Genomic DNA, 16,167 nt, shown 5'->3' with positions numbered 1-16,167 from the left:
TGGCATTTACCGGCGGGATGTGTGGCTTATGAGCAGCCGCTTGACCATGATATACAAGTTTTCTCACCTCCTGCCTAACTGTCATAGTACTTGTAGCGGATCCTGAGGCAGCTTGGAATTCCTGTGTGATGGTCCGGATAGATGTCTGCCTACTACATATTACGACCGTTTTCAGCTTTCGGTGCTCTCTGTCAGCCAACAGACGAGGTCGGCCTGCAAAATTTTGTGCTCTACGTGTCCATTCAAGTTTCCATTTCACTATCACATCGGAAACAGAGGACCTAGAGATGTTTAGGAGTGTGGTAATCTCGCGTACAAAGGTATGACACAAGTGACACCCGATCACCTGACGACGTTCGAAGTCCGTGAGCTCCCGAGAGCGCCCCATTCTGGTATCTCACTATGTCCAATGACTACTGAGGTCGCTGATGCGGAGCAAGTGGCAGTAGGCGGCAGGCATAATGTACCTAATATGAAAAACGTATGTTTTTGGGGGTGTTCGGGTACTTTTGATCACATAGTGTATATGTAACAGCAACAAAGAGGCTGAAATCCACTGGCGTCACATATATTGCTTCTCCTGAGCAACAAATATGTGGTCGTCGCCCTTAAAAAACAACTGTCAACAGCTTCGCAAACTGTCACTAACTGAGACACAGTAACAAGTTATGGGCTTTCGCCGAAACATTGACACACGTCTTAGTGAGCAAGAACTGGATGTTACTACTTTTCTTACTACTTCTTGGATAATTAATGGCTAGAAAAATTTGTTCTTCGTACATCAGCTAAAATGGGTACTTTAGAGTCAGGCGTCACCGAACCAGGGTTGCTTGGTGAGCTATTATACGGAGCAGACGTGCTTGCATAGTAGTTTGGCTTACTGATAACCATATAAATGTTGCAATTAGAAGGAAAAATAGACTAACTAGGGGAATAAAGATTGAACGTGAGAGTTGAAGTAGGGGAAAAGTGTGAAGTACTTGAAAAGTGTCTTACAGAAAATAGAAGAAATGAGTGTTTGACGAATGTGGCAGACGGGAAGAAACATTCCTGTGAATTTTCAGGAGCCTGGTTTGGAACAAAGGCATCCCAAAAAAGAACAAAAAGAAAAGTACTATATAAAAGTTACTAAATCCTAATATTGGCCTATGCAGCTGACGTATCGGTAATGAAGAAAAGAGATGAGAGCAGGTTATAGGCACTTGCAAAGAAGTTCCTCAGAAGTAGGCTAGGAGAAACAAGAAGAGACAGGATGAGGAATGAAAGGTTAAGGGAAATAGTGTTAAAGTAATCCTTGCAGAGCTGAGTAGAAACTTCAAGGCTAAATGGTATTGGCACTTCAAGAGAATGGAAAACAATAGGATTCTTAAGAAGATACATGAAAAGGAGAAGCAAAGGAAATGAACAAGAGGAAGACCAATGAATAGATGGCTGAAAGGTGTAGAGGAGTGTGTTGAAAGAAGAGGCGAAGATTGGACCAGAACGAACGCAGAAACACGTTGCGAAAATAGGACTAGATGGAATGGTGTATGTTTCAAACTCAGCCAGCCTGCGCTAGAAAATGTTCACGGTGGTGATGTTGAATATGACAGATACCGTGAACTTAGAGGAGAAAATAAAAACAAAAGGATTGTCAATATCATTCACGTTAAGGTAATTTGATATATACCGGTCCACTGTCGAGTAGCGAGGCTGGCTAACTGCAAGCGATCGTTATTAAAATAGCACAGTTTGCAGTAACAAGCTGGATCAGCACTTCACCATCGCATCTGCCCTTGGTTCATTGGTACGATTAGTCGATAGGCAACCAGCGGCGTTATCGAAATCCAGGCCCTTCTCAGCCTAGCGACAGGAGAGGTGCATTACGCAAGTGGCACACACGTGTCAACTCGCCTGACTTCGTCCTGTATAAATACTGCCCGCACAGTCGACAAGAGGCATCGAACCGTCTATAAGTGCAGAGCAGTGGCAGTCTGCAGCGCCAGCTCGTAATACAAATCAGCCGCAGCTCAAGTATATTTATCACCAAGGACTCTCAAGTAAACAGTAAATAGATAAATTAAATAAACGTACAAAGTAATTTGAGACCTCACTGGTAAAATGTTAGGGGCAGTTGGTCACAAACACAAAGGTATTTTTTTTTTCTAAGGAACATCCTTTTCAAACCATCGTTTATCGTTCAAATGGCTCTGAGCACTATGGGGCTTAACATCTGAGGTCAGCAGTCCCCTAGAATTTAGACTTATTTAAACCTTAGTAACCTAAGAAACATTACGCACATTCATGCCCGAGGCAGAATTCGAACTTGCGACCAAAAGGTCGAGCGGTTCCAGACTGAGGCGTTTAGAACCTCTTGGCCACACAGGCCGGCCCATCGTTTATGAGTAATGCATTAAGGATGCCTGTAATCTTTTGAGAATGACTGACAATGAACATAAAAACAGTGGTACGTTGCTCCAGCTACGAGAACTCAGAGAAATGCAGTTCATAGAAAATTCTAAAGGTGGCAGGGGTAAAATACAGGGAGCGAAAGGCTATTTACAATTTCTACAGAAACAAGATGGCAGTTATAAGAGTCGAGGGACATGAAAGGGAAGCAGTGGTTGGGAAGGGTGTAAGACAGGGTTGTAGCCTATCCCCGATGTTATTCAATCTGTATATTGAGCAAGCAGTAAAGGAAACAAAAGAAAAATTCGGAGTAGGTATTAAAATTCATGGAGAAGAAGTAAAAACTTTGAGGTTCGCCGATGACATTGTAATTTTGTCAGAGACAGCAAAGGACTTGGAAGAGCAGTTGAACGGAATGGATAGCGTCTTGAAAAGAGGATATAAGATGACCATCAACAAAAGCAAAACGAGGATAATGGAATGTAGTCGAATTAAGTCGGGTGATGCTGAGGGAATTAGATTAGGAAGTGAGACACTTAAAGTAGTAAAGGAGTTTTGCTATTTGGGGAGCAAAATAACTGATGATGGTCGAAGTAGAGAGGATATAAAATGTAGAATGGCAATGGCAAGGAAAGCGTTTCTGAAGAAGAGAAATTTGTTAACATCGAGTATAGATTTAAGTGTCAGGAAGTCATTTATGAAAGTATTTGTATGGAGTGTAGCCATGTATGGAAGTGAAACGTGAACGATAAATAGTTTGGACAAGAAGAGAATAGAAGCTTTCGAAATGTGGTCCTACAGAAGAATGCTGAAGATTAGATGGGTAGATCACATAACTAATGAGGAAGTATTGAATAGGATTGGGGAAAAATGAAGTTTGTGGACAACTTGACCAGAAGAAGGGATCGGTTGGTAGGACATGTTCTGAGGCATCAAGGGATCACCAATTTAGTATTGGAGGGTGGCGTAGAGGGAAAAAATCCTAGAGGGAGACCAAAAGATGAATACACTAAGCAGATTCAGAAGGATGTAGGTTGCAGTAGGTACTGGGGATGAAGAAGCTTACACAGGATAGAGTAGCATGGAGAGCTGCATCAAACCAGTCTCAGGACTGAAGACCACAACAACAACAACAGAAAATGATAAAACGAAACCTTAACGCCAAATATGCATGGGAAATCGTCGTTGGTAACCTAATTTAAAGTTATGCACGTTTTTGTTGACATCTGAAAATGTTACTTTAGCCGACGCTGTTATACTAATAATAAAATCAAATAAACATTTTACAAACTCTAACCAAATACATAGAATTCTGTACACATCTGACGGTGAATGGAGAATTTACGAGCTCATTAAGCATTACTAAGAGGCTGTATAGCTTGTACTACAATTAGCAAATGAATTAAAAGATCACTTATTCGAAGCCCCGTAACTGTCTCTAATTACGAAGCATAAGTCTGAAATTTATATCAAAGATGTCTACAAATTTCTTCGGTAGTGGTGCAAAAGCGTGGCGTCCTACGACTTCAAACTCGGGGACGACAATACTTCAAACAGCAAAGTGTAGATACATGCAAAAAAGAAGCCAGGGCCCGGAAGTTCAAATAACGTGAAATTTGTTGCACCAAATTTCACCACAATTCTGCCCAGTGAAACCGCGGACGTGTCATACGTTAAGAAGGCAGAACCGCACGTCTTACCCCGTTTCACCCCTTTCGTTAACGCTTCTGTGTTGGAGGTTAGAATCGCGACGCCCACCGTTGAAACCATACGGCTTTCTTGTGAGTGGCCGAGGAAAATACGGCAGACACATCGCCGCTCGGAAACTACACGAAAAGACCGCAGGGGGTAGTATATAGGACGTCAGTGAAATCATCCCTTTCCTTGGGACATTGATTCCCACACATTTTGCCACCTAAAACTACAGTTCACAGTGTGGTCGGCAACAGGGCGACGTTCTTGACGACTGCTAACACCTCCTGGGCGATTCAGCCCTTCTCGATGGAGATCACGTGTGGTACATTATCTTTGAATGTGACCTCTGTGACCGCAGCCTTTGCTCCGGCGTACAGGGCGTAACCACTAGGGACCTTTCAACACCATTCGAAGAAATTTGCACATGATCCGAAGCAGCAAAGGGTGTGTAAATTATCTGTAGTTTGGAAGTCAGATCTGGAAGAGCGAGAGATCTAGAGAGATTGAATAAGAGTCAATAAACTGTTCTTTCCACCAGCCTGTCGTGTTCCAAGGTTAGGTCCCCAGCGGAGAAGACAGCTCTCCGGCAGAGGCTGCTACGCTGGTAGTTTAAACCTGTGATTGTTTTTTTCTTTTTCTTTCTTTTTTTTTTGTGGGTTGTCACTTGCTCAGGCTAGTCTCTGTATCTACAGAGGAAAATATAAGTAGTACTGACAAAGATGGTGTGCGACATGTCTATTAATGTATCCTATTCAGTTATCATGTAACTATTCACACATTTTACACTGTCTTTCTGTCTTTTACAACACTCGACGCAACTTTCTTAATTGCACCTTAACTTTTCCATCCAACTTCAGATTTAGAGTACGATATGTCCGGCTCTGAAGAACGCCCAAAACAGAGTCATGTGCCCGTTCCTCCAGAACGCCCAGTGACTAGCGCAGCCGAAGTACTTCGTCTCCCAGACGCGCCAAAGCGACCCGAAGGTAACCGAAGAAGCACTTCGGTTGCAATATCGTTACTCTTATTATTCTCAAAACTAGTAAAATTCAATAAACAAAAACTACACACTAGTAGGGTAACAATGAGAGATTCTCATACTAAAAACTTGGTTAAATAGAATGAAAAGTATATAAATAATTAATAAGAGAAGTTAGCCATTTTGGTGCCTAACACCCGAATGTGCCGACCAATCGGAAGCAAGTTCAGTGTACAATTGGCGGACCCTCCCACGGGACTGTTCATACTGTACCATCTGTCGCTTGTAGCTCGCACCACTTTTGTAGCATATGCTACTTCACGGGTATCAAGCTGCATGAAGGCGAGCTTCTAGTAAAATAAAATACTGGCGGCCACAGCCAGGAATATCACAGGCGCTTGAGCTTTTTCAGTCCTCCTGTTTCACGCCGTTCTATCGCGGAGAGGTACGACATTGAGACATGCATGAATACAACGGCAAAGTGTCCCTCTACGGCTCCCTACTTCCCAATACTATCGACGGCAGACAACCACGTTTACTGAGAATTTAAAAAAAATTCCCTCCACAGAGAAAACCAGCGATGTAGTCCTAGGAGGACGCAGGCAGGCTACTGGTATCGGAGATGTGTCAAGTGTTTGCCAATTTGATGTCGTTAATCCACTTTACACGTCACATGCACGTACGAGCTCTGGCATTTTTTTTTCCCCGCACAGCTCGATACCTGGCTGTCAAACCAATCTGAATGGCGAAGAATGACGTGGCAGATCACCTCCTTGTTAAGAACTGGGCATCTTAAAATAAGTTGAGCCCGTGGTGATCTTATATCGGAGTTTCACAATGAAGACGATAGTGTGAAAATTTTAGATGAGTTATAGATTACCTTAGTAAATCTTGCACGACATTTCGATCATGACGAAGGTCACCGTACACAGGCTTCCGCGTCCTCACACCCATGCAAAAATGGCTCTGAGCACTATGGGACTCAACTGCTGTGGTCATTACTCCCCTACAACTTAGAACTACTTAAACCTAACTAACCTAAGGACATCACACACATCCATGCCCGAGGCAGGATTCGAACCTGCGACCGTAGCAGTCTCACGGTTCCACACCCATGCAAAAAACCTGTCGAACAGAGGTAACAACGGAAAGATTTCAGCGGTCAGTCCAATTCAGATGACTCATTTAACTACCTTACCACAGAAGACACAAAAGAGCGAAGGAACTAATGGGAATATGTGGACTCACTCCGGTTAAACAAGGCATAGATAATTATCACGCAAGACGATGCTGAGTGAGTTTTGGAACTACCATGATACGGTATTACGCTCGTAAGGGCAAACTGTAGTAGGAGCATCCTACTGAGATCTGCTGATTAGGTACAGTACATTGTCGAGGCGAAGAGTTGCTTAACGCTATCCGAGAGGCTGTTTTTGCTCCACGACTTCGTACCAGCTCTCTTTGTTCACGGCTAGTCACACATAATGCTTCTTGGGGCTATACAATTTTACCTGAGATCCTGTCTTCTCCTGACTGGGCACACACTGACCTCCTCATGTTTTGTCAGGTGAATAAGAAATTATGTGGAAGGCAGTTCCAGACTGACGACGAGTTGACATCCGAGGTGGAACGTTTTTTAAACAGTCAAAATGCACCTTGTAGCCTAGGCCTCCGCCAAAACATCTAGTGCTGGGAAAGATGGGTGAAAATGAAGGGTGAATACACGGGACGTTCCAGGGTAAATGGTCGTTATTCGGGAAGATAATGGGAACGATCATTCGAAGCGAAATAGTAAATATGGACTCTAAAATGTTTATCTTTAGCGCTACTAGCACTTCCTCATAGTGAGAAATAAATCTCTCCTGCTACAAGCTTTCGTTTATAGTATTTTGGGAGGAGGTCGTATAGAACAAAACAAGGAAAATTGTCAAGTAAACTAGAGCTGTAAAATGCATAGCGTAACAGCTACTGAGCATTTATTCTGTAAAAGAGATGCGTTTCATAGTAGCAAAGGTGAGCAAATGCTCAGAGCTCTTAAGAATGTGCTTTAGAACCCGTGTATACTCGACATTTTTTTTCTTGTTTTGGTCCGTATCACCATAATTCAGAAAATGGAAAGCAAGGAGCTTGCAGAAGAATCATTTCACAGAGGTTTGTGGATCAAATCCACATTGTAATGGTGATCTTTTTCTGCAGACATTAATTTTTTTTGTTGAACAGTTGTTGGAATATTAAATGTAATAAAAGGTATGTCAGATAAAAATAAAGTTCTTTTCTTTGCGAAGATGAAAAAGTGTTGACAGATCTTAAGATACACATTTCAGAGCCCTTGTTTTCCAGGGCCTGTTATAGGCCTTCCCCTGAATGTCGATCTTTCGTCCTGCGACATCCTGTAAGGGGCAAAACAGGTTCCACCGCAAAGTTACACAATGGGGGGAGGTAAATAAAACTTTATGATCACCTTTCGTACGCAGCGGATGATAACCTAGGTCAAAACGTGTTAGTCAAACCTGATTCATATGATTAAGTCATAATATTGAGTTATTTCAATGTTTAGTTGCCGCTAGCTACAGGATGTAGAGATAGCTAACATCTGGAAAGGAAACGAGTCACTGTTCACAGCTGTTGCATCTATATTTTGTATACCTCTTTATCCTTATGTCATAATCGTGTGATTAAACCCAGGATGAATGGTTGAGATCCATGTATTTAAACCTCGCGATTGACGGAATATGTAGTCTGCTGTAACAGTTTTGTTACCTTGACGTGGTAGGTAGAAGGAACAAAGGTTTCACTGTATCCAAATGACACTCGGTTCGTCAGGGGGTACCCTTTGGTAGACGAGCGATGCCTCCTTTCTTATTGGGTAGTTTCTTCGCCTTGATTTCAAATCGGGGCCGCTGACCAATGTCCGGTGTTCCGCACTCTGATGGCTTTACTAGCTAAGGAGAGGCGAATCATTGAGTCACTATGTCATTGTTTTGCTTCAGGTATTTGAGTGTTACCGTAGTGAACTGTGTTTAATGATTTCGTTTCAGTTTTTGTATGTTAGTGGGATATTAGGACAGTTAATTTAGGGGTCATCTCAAAAGTGTATTCATACAATTTCTGTGGGAAGTAGAATGTGTGCAAATCGAATTGCTATCGCATGCAGTTGTAGCACAAAGAAACATCAGAAAAGTAAATACTCTGTCTTTATATCAATCAAGCTGCAGGAAAATAATTGTATTAGTACGATATTAAATTACTTACTCTTAAAGAATCGTGTGAACACGATCTTTTGTGCCTTCATCCAACCACATTCTCACACCAGTAACATTCTCACATAGGCCGATGGTAGAGATTAAGTTTTACGCTTTTTCAATCTGTAATAAAAGTTTGAATCAGTACCTCTTAATTATATGTGTGAGTTTATAAATTAAAGTTATTTCTTCTGATGAAATAGACTTGATTTTCTTTGTGTAACGGCTGCTGTGTACTTTTAAGTACTGGAGGGTACCTATCATTGAACTGTAGCTACTCTTCCTAGAAACAGAGTTTCCAGAAATTCTTCTCTGTTGCCTTTTTGTATTACTGTTATTTTCGATTCCACACTTCCCTGGCTGAATCTCTCAGTCTCTGCAGGGAAACAATAGCTGTGAATCCACGAAAGCTAATTTCTTATTTGAAAAGGCTACGGTATTAGCGTTTTGAAGAAGTAACCGGCAGCCGTACTGCATACAATGCGTAATAGCGATTAACCCTAGAGCCTACAACTACTGAAAGTGGACCACGTACAGCTTACACTAATGGTAAAAGGCTAGGTGACATCTGCCAATAGCACATACCACAGCACGAGTACTGGTTGAGTACTACTTCTTCATTTTTTTCTTTTTGGGTATCAGTTTTGAGACTGGTTTAATACGGTGCAGTTCGAATTCCTCTCTGATGGCAACCATATTTCAGAATTATTTTTTAGCTGTAATCCAATCTCTGTCTTTCCCCATAGTTTTTATCCTCTAAAGCTCCCTTTAGTACCACGGAAGTTAATCGAGATGTCTTAACACGTATACTATCATCCGGTTACATATTCAGTACACATTAGTTGCTCAGTCTAATCCACTGGTTCTGTATCACATCCGGTTACGTATTCCGTACACATTAGTTGCTCGATCTATTCATCTGGTTCCGTATTTCTTCCTCACTTTCACTGAGGATAGTAATGTCATCAGGCAGTCTTATTATTCACGTTCACTATGAATTTCAATCCTCTTCTACAACCTTTCTTTCATTTCTGACTTCTCTTGTTTGATCTATAGACTGAAGATCAGAGGGAAAAGACTGTATTCCTGGCTTTCACCCGTTTCAATCCGACCACTTCAATTTTGATCTTCTACTCTTACTATTCCCTCTTGGTTCTAGTAGGTTACATGTTGTGCGAGGGACGTTCAATAACTAATGCAACACATTTTTCTGAAAGCAGGTTCGTTTTATTCATATTATTCCCTATATTTTTAGCTACAAATATCTGTTGTTCAACCTAATCTCCGTTCAGTGCGACGGCTTTACGCCACCTTACTCGCCGGCCGGTTCTAGGTGCTACAGTCTGGAACCGAGCGACCGCTACGGTCGCAGTTCGAATCCTGACTCGGGAATGGATGTGTGTGATGTCCTTAAGTTAGTTGTGTTTAATTAGTTGTAAGTTCTAGGCGACTGATGACCTCTGAAGTAAAGTCGCATAGTTCTCAAAGCCATTTGAACCATTTGAACCACCTTACTCAGAGAAGCTGCATGCCCGCATGGTATCACACTACTAATCGAAGTCGGGGCCAATGTCTTGCTGCATCAAGAACCTCCCCATAATCCACGTACTACTTTATGCGGAATGCATCCTTCACGAGGCCAAACAGATATAAGTGAGAAGGTGCGGGGTCCGGGCTGCAGGTGAGATGAGGAAGAAGACTCCATTGAAGTTTTGTGAGCTCCTCTGAGGTGTGTGGGTTTGTATGAGACCTTGCGCTGTCATGGAGAAGGAAAAGTTCGTTTGCATTTTTGTGGCGAGGAACACACTGAAGTCCTTTCTTTAATTTCCTGAGGTAGCACAATACACTTCAGAACTGATAGTTGCAGCATGAGGAGGACATGAAATAGAATAACCCCTTCAAAGTCCAAGGAGACCATCGTCATGGCTTTATCGGCTGAGAGTGCGGCTTTGACCTTTTTTTTCAAGAGGTGAGGTGTGCGGCGCCACTCCGTATATCGCCGTTTTTTCCGGTTCGAAGCGACGAACCCATACTTCATAGCCTCTGACGATGTTCGACAAAAAATCAGCCTTGTAACACGCATTACAATTTTGTAACACTTGTTGCCACTCATTTTACAAAAATCTGAAAAAAGAGAAAGATATACGTGAAATGATGTTGTTGCTAGACGGCACAATTCCGATATGCGCCCTTGGCTTATCTTTCATAATTATTTCTACCATGGTGGCATTAGTTGATTAGCTCATGTTCTGACATGACGTGTGCACTTGTTGTTTCGCTTCTTTTATACCATTTTTGCACTGTTTTAAAAACATTTTGCTTATTGTAATGCTCAAAAAGCAAAGAGAAAAGTAATATTTTTTACTATTAAGGTAAGATTGGCTTATAATCACATTTCTAACGACATAAATCTGCGTTAGCCATAGACCTTCTACTGGCGCGAATTAAATAATTCATGTATGTGATATTTCAGCTTTCACTGGTTTGCGTGGATTTTGCTCTACATCCGATCGATCTATCAGCGCTGATACATCGTCTAAAATATTTTGTTCATGAGATAGGGAACTAGCAGAATTGGGGAAGAAGCAGATAACGTTTCCAATGGAACGGACAATTCAGAGTCCATCCTTCAAACCGAACAGGCTCAGAATTTCGAATGAGAGGATGCGGTCGGATGTGACAGACAGAATAAGAAAGCGAGGGCGCTATTAGAAGGATCAGAGATTACCGGGCAGAAGGGAGCAACAGAGCAGTTTCACTACTGCAGACGTATTCGCAATTGAGTTCAGGAGCGTCAACTCCCAGTAGAAGAGATGGGAAAATTAACTCAGAAATTGTTTTATTGGAATAATTGAAAGAAATGGAACAGAAGAATGGCACATCGAGAAACGAAATGTTACGTGGAATGAAAGTAACTTTGAAAGAGATAAAGGAAAAATAGCATATTTTGAGCTAAAATTTGAAAGATGTAAAAAGATTAGCGACTGAATCAAAGGGGATAAGGCTATGGAAGCTAAGAAGGTACCGCAATCAGCTAAACAGTTGGCAAAAGACGTAGAGAAAGCACAAGAAGGAATTAATAAGCGATTACAACAACTTCAAGTCCTGGAGAAGGAAATGGTCAAAGTAGGCAAGAGGCAGAAAGAACAAGAAGTACACAAGGTAGAAATCGGAAAAAGAATGCAAGGTACTAATTCTAATATTGTCACGAAACTATCTGAAGCCACAGTACAAATTAGAACAGAGCGAGTAGAAATGAATCTCACACGAAATACAGAAGAGAAGCGAGGATTCTGTAAATCCGGATATAGCTTCAACGAAGGAAAATGAGGAAAGTAAATCACTTGTCCAGTCCAATACAGCACAAGAAAGAAGAATTAGTAACGAGAACAGTTTTTGTGAGCCGATCGTGCAACGTGCACGTTTGGAGGCGGATGACAACCCACGAAATAATTGTGCTCATCGCATGAGGACGCATGCGGCGAGTTTGGCGCTGGGGAAAGCACAAATAGTGAGTCAAAACAGCTGACAGCTGTATGCTCAGGAGGAAGAAGCATTTGATTTGTACAAAGCAAATCTGTTTATTCCAAGGTGTGGATATCTACATTCAGTTCATCATTAGAAGGAGGTCCGGCAGTCCAAGTGAGTTTACAGCCGCCATCTTTGCGATAAATTGGAGGAAGAGAACTCAAGAAATAGCGATGCACAAAGACTTCGAATCATCAGAACAGAGGAGTCCGGGGGATGTTCTTTGACATATTTGACCAGTACTTGGACATGCCATATAGAACGAGTGAAATCATACGATTTTCCTATGTGAAATTACGTATCTGGTATCAGTAAGCAGTGGCTGGCAGATATGACGGAGATATAGAAGGGTTCAAAAACGTATTACCAGGGTTAGAGTTTGCTTTCACTGAGAATCAGGCGAAGGAAAGAATGAGGGAAGTGGAGAAAAATATTGACAATTTTTCTGGACTGCCGCGATGGGAGAAAAACTGATGAATCAACAGGAAGAGACCACCAGACATTGGTGGGCAGTTCCATGCGACCCTACCAAACGAAAGCACAGGAAGCTATTTTCAACGCAACAACCCCACAACCGAATGAAAGGGTGCAACAAGCGGAAATCAAGGATATTAGGCCACCAGATGTTTGCGATAGAGGTCACGCAGCAAATCAGAATCAACAATTACACTACTGGCCATTGAAATTGCTACGCCAAGAAGAAATGTAGATGAGAAACGAGTAATCATTGGAAAAATATATTATACTAGAACCGACATGTGATTACATTTTCACGCCATTTAGGTGCAGAGATCCTGAGAAATCCGTACCCAGAACCACCACCTCTGGCCGTAGTAACGGCCTTGATACGCCTGGGCATTGAGTCAAACAGAGCTTGGATGGCGTGTACAGGTGCAGTTGCCCAAGCAGCTTCTACACGATACCACAGTTCATCAAGAGTAGTGACTGGCGTATTATGACGAGCCAGTTGCTAGGGCAACATGGACTAGAGGTTTTCAGTTGATGAGAGATCTGGAGAATGTGCTGGCCAGGGCAGCAGTCTAACATTTTCTGTATCCAGAAATGCCCGTACAGGACCTGTAACATGCGGTCGTGCATTATCCTGCTGAAATGTAGGGTTTCGCAGGTATCGAATGAAGGGTAGAGCCATGGCTCGTAACACGTTTGAAATGTAACATCCACTGTTAAAAGTACCGTCAATGTGAACAAGAGGTGACCGAGAGGTGTAACCAATGGCACCTCATACCGTCACGCCGGGTGATACACCAGTATGTCGATGATAAATACACACTTCCAATATGCGTTCACCGCCATGTCACCAAACACGGATGCGACCATCATCATGTTGCAAACGTAACCTGTTTTCACCCGAAAAAATGAAGTTTTGCCATTCGTGCACCCAGGTTCGTAGTTGAGTACACCATCGCAGGCGCTCCTGTCTGTGATGCAGCGTCAAGGGACTGGAATAGAAGGGAGAACCGATAGAGGTACTCAAAGAACCTTCCGCCACACACCGTCAGGTGGCTTGTGCAGTATGGATGTAGATGTGGATGTAGAAGGGCAACCGCAGCCGTGGTCTCCGACCTGGTAATCCATGCTGCTGCAAACGTCGTCGAACTGCTCGTGCAGATGGTTGTAGTCTTGCAACAACTATCTGTTGACACAGAAATCGAGACGTGGCTGCACGATCCGTTACAGTCATGCTGATAAGATGCCTGTCATCTCGACTGCTAGTGATACGAGGCCGTTAGGATCCAGCATGGCGTTCCTTATTAGCCTTCTGAAATCAACGATCATTGGATCTCGACCAACGCAATCACCAATGTCGCGTTACGACAAACCGCAATCGCGATAGGCTACAATCCGACCTTTATAAAAGTCGGAAATGTGATGGTACGCATTTCTCCTCGTTACACGAGGCATCATAACAACGTTTGACCAGGCAAAGCCGGTCAACTGCTGTTTGTGTATGAGAAATCGGTTGGAAACTTTCCTCATGTCAGCACGTTTTATGTGTCGCCATCGGCGCCAATCTTGTGTTAATGCTCTGAAAAGCTAATCATTTGCATATCACAGCATCTTCTATCTGTCGGTTAAATTTCGGTTGTAGCACGTCATCTTCGTGTTGTAGCAATTTTAATGGCCAGTAGTGTACAAATGTGAGAAACGGGATTGGTCATTATAACACCCAGAGAACAACTCGGAGCAGTGCAGGATGATACTGCAAAAGGAATTGTTCAAATGGCCCTGAGCACTATGGGACTTAGCGTCTGAGGTCATCAGTCCCCTACAACTTAGAACTATGTAAACCTAACTAACCTAAGGACATCACACACATCCATGCCCAAGGCAGGATTCGAACCTGTGACTGTAGCGGTCGCGCGGCTCCAGACTGTAGCGCCTAAAGCCGCTCGGCCACTCCGGCCGGCAATGATACTGCAGATTCTGTCAAGTTGTCAGAGGGGGAGCAGCAAAAGAGAGATGAAAATGATTAGAGAGATGCACAATATGAGGGCGACGCTAGTAATGAAGAGGAAAAGGTTGCAAGTAATGAAGGGGGTCAGAGAATAAGCATTTATGCATTAGGCCGTGCCTTATAGGAGGAGGAAAATGAGAAAGAAAAGGACGATGAAGACTTGGAGTCCTTTCCAGATGATGAACAAGATGTAGATGAAGATCACATATAGGATTTTGGAAAGGAAATTTTGGGTACGATGGGGAAAATTTGAAAGCACAAGCTGCACCAAAGGTAGTCGAAAACCTAAGTCAGGTCAGAAGAAATGGAAAAGAAGTAAACTGCGAAGAGAGGTGAATCCACTGGAATATCAAGCGAGCATAGAGTGGAAAAGGAAGTGATGAACAGTGTAAACTTACTCGGAGATCTTGTTGGAAGAAAAGGAAGAGTTGTGCGGTCTGATGTTACACCCAGTGGTAAAGATAAGAGTAACGATGGTAGAACCGAAGGGAATTTTGATAGCGGCAATGAAATGTGTGCGATTTCCGATGTTGCCTCTGAAAGATGTGAGATGGAGTCTCTCGTCGGCTGGTGCTGTCTTTGAAAAAGACACCTAAAAAGCAACGATGTTGGAAAATACATGGAATTAAGTAGGAGGTTAGAACAGAATTTATGTCTCAGAGAGTTGAACTGATGTGTAAATTCATCATTGTGCGTAATCTTTCCAGAGAACTGATATTCAGCATAGATTTCATGAAGCATAATGAAGACACATTAGAGATGCGACCTGGCGTAATTACGCTTCAAAGAGAGAAGAAAATGTTATTACGTTTTGAGGAGCAAGCTATTGGGGCACAGGTTCCAGCGAGTTCACTAAGACTGCTCGTGGAACCAGAAACGAAGGAAGCGTCGAACGAAGAATTTCATCGGCATCAGCTGCGGCGATCCCGATTAGAGGAGACACAGATGAGGCGTGAGGCAGATCAGAAGATTAAGGAAGTGGCGGAGGCAAAGCACGAAGCCTATCAACACAAGCAAGTATTATATGCTACCTTACAGGGTAATAATGAGATATTCTTGCCCAAGACAGGTGCAATAAGACATCTCAAATTCAAATTCTAAGACAGTGGCAATCAGGCATTTTGTGCAACGCCATATGCAATACGATTTGTAGATACAAATAAGGTTTGTAAAGAATTGAATAAGATGCCGAATGAAGGAATACTCGAGCACGCAACATCACCTTACAACAGCTTCCTGCACGTGGTGGTAAAGAAGGATTAATCACTCTGCCTTGTATTGGACTCTCGGCCGATCAACACAACAATTGCGCAATAACATGGACAGTGAGAACACCGGAACAAAAGACAATTAAAGCGTTTGATACGTGATGTTACAGAAAAGTGTTGAATACACTCCTGGAAATGGAAAAAAGAACACATTGACACCGGTGTGTCAGACCCACCATACTTGCTCCGGACACTGCGAGAGGGCTGTACAAGCAATGATCACACGCACGGCACAGCGGACACACCAGGAACCGCGGTGTTGGCCGTCGAATGGCGCTAGCTGCGCAGCATTTGTGCACCGCCGCCGTCAGTGTCAGCCAGTTTGCCGTGGCATACGGAGCTCCATCGCAGTCTTTAACACTGGTAGCATGCCGCGACAGCGTGGACGTGAACCGTATGTGCAGTTGACGGACTTTGAGCGAGGGCGTATAGTGGGCATGCGGGAGGCCGGTTGGGCGTACCGCCGAATTGCTGAACACGTGGGGCGTGAGGTCTCCACAGTACATCGATGTTGTCGCCAGTGGTCGGCGGAAGGTGCACGTGCCCGTCGACCTGGGACCGGACCGGAGTGTATTAGGTGGACTTTTAAGG

Source organism: Schistocerca gregaria, chromosome 4 (assembly GCF_023897955.1).
Source record: "Schistocerca gregaria isolate iqSchGreg1 chromosome 4, iqSchGreg1.2, whole genome shotgun sequence".
Lineage (NCBI taxonomy): Eukaryota > Metazoa > Arthropoda > Insecta > Orthoptera > Acrididae > Schistocerca > Schistocerca gregaria.
This window is presented reverse-complemented; position numbering follows the sequence as displayed.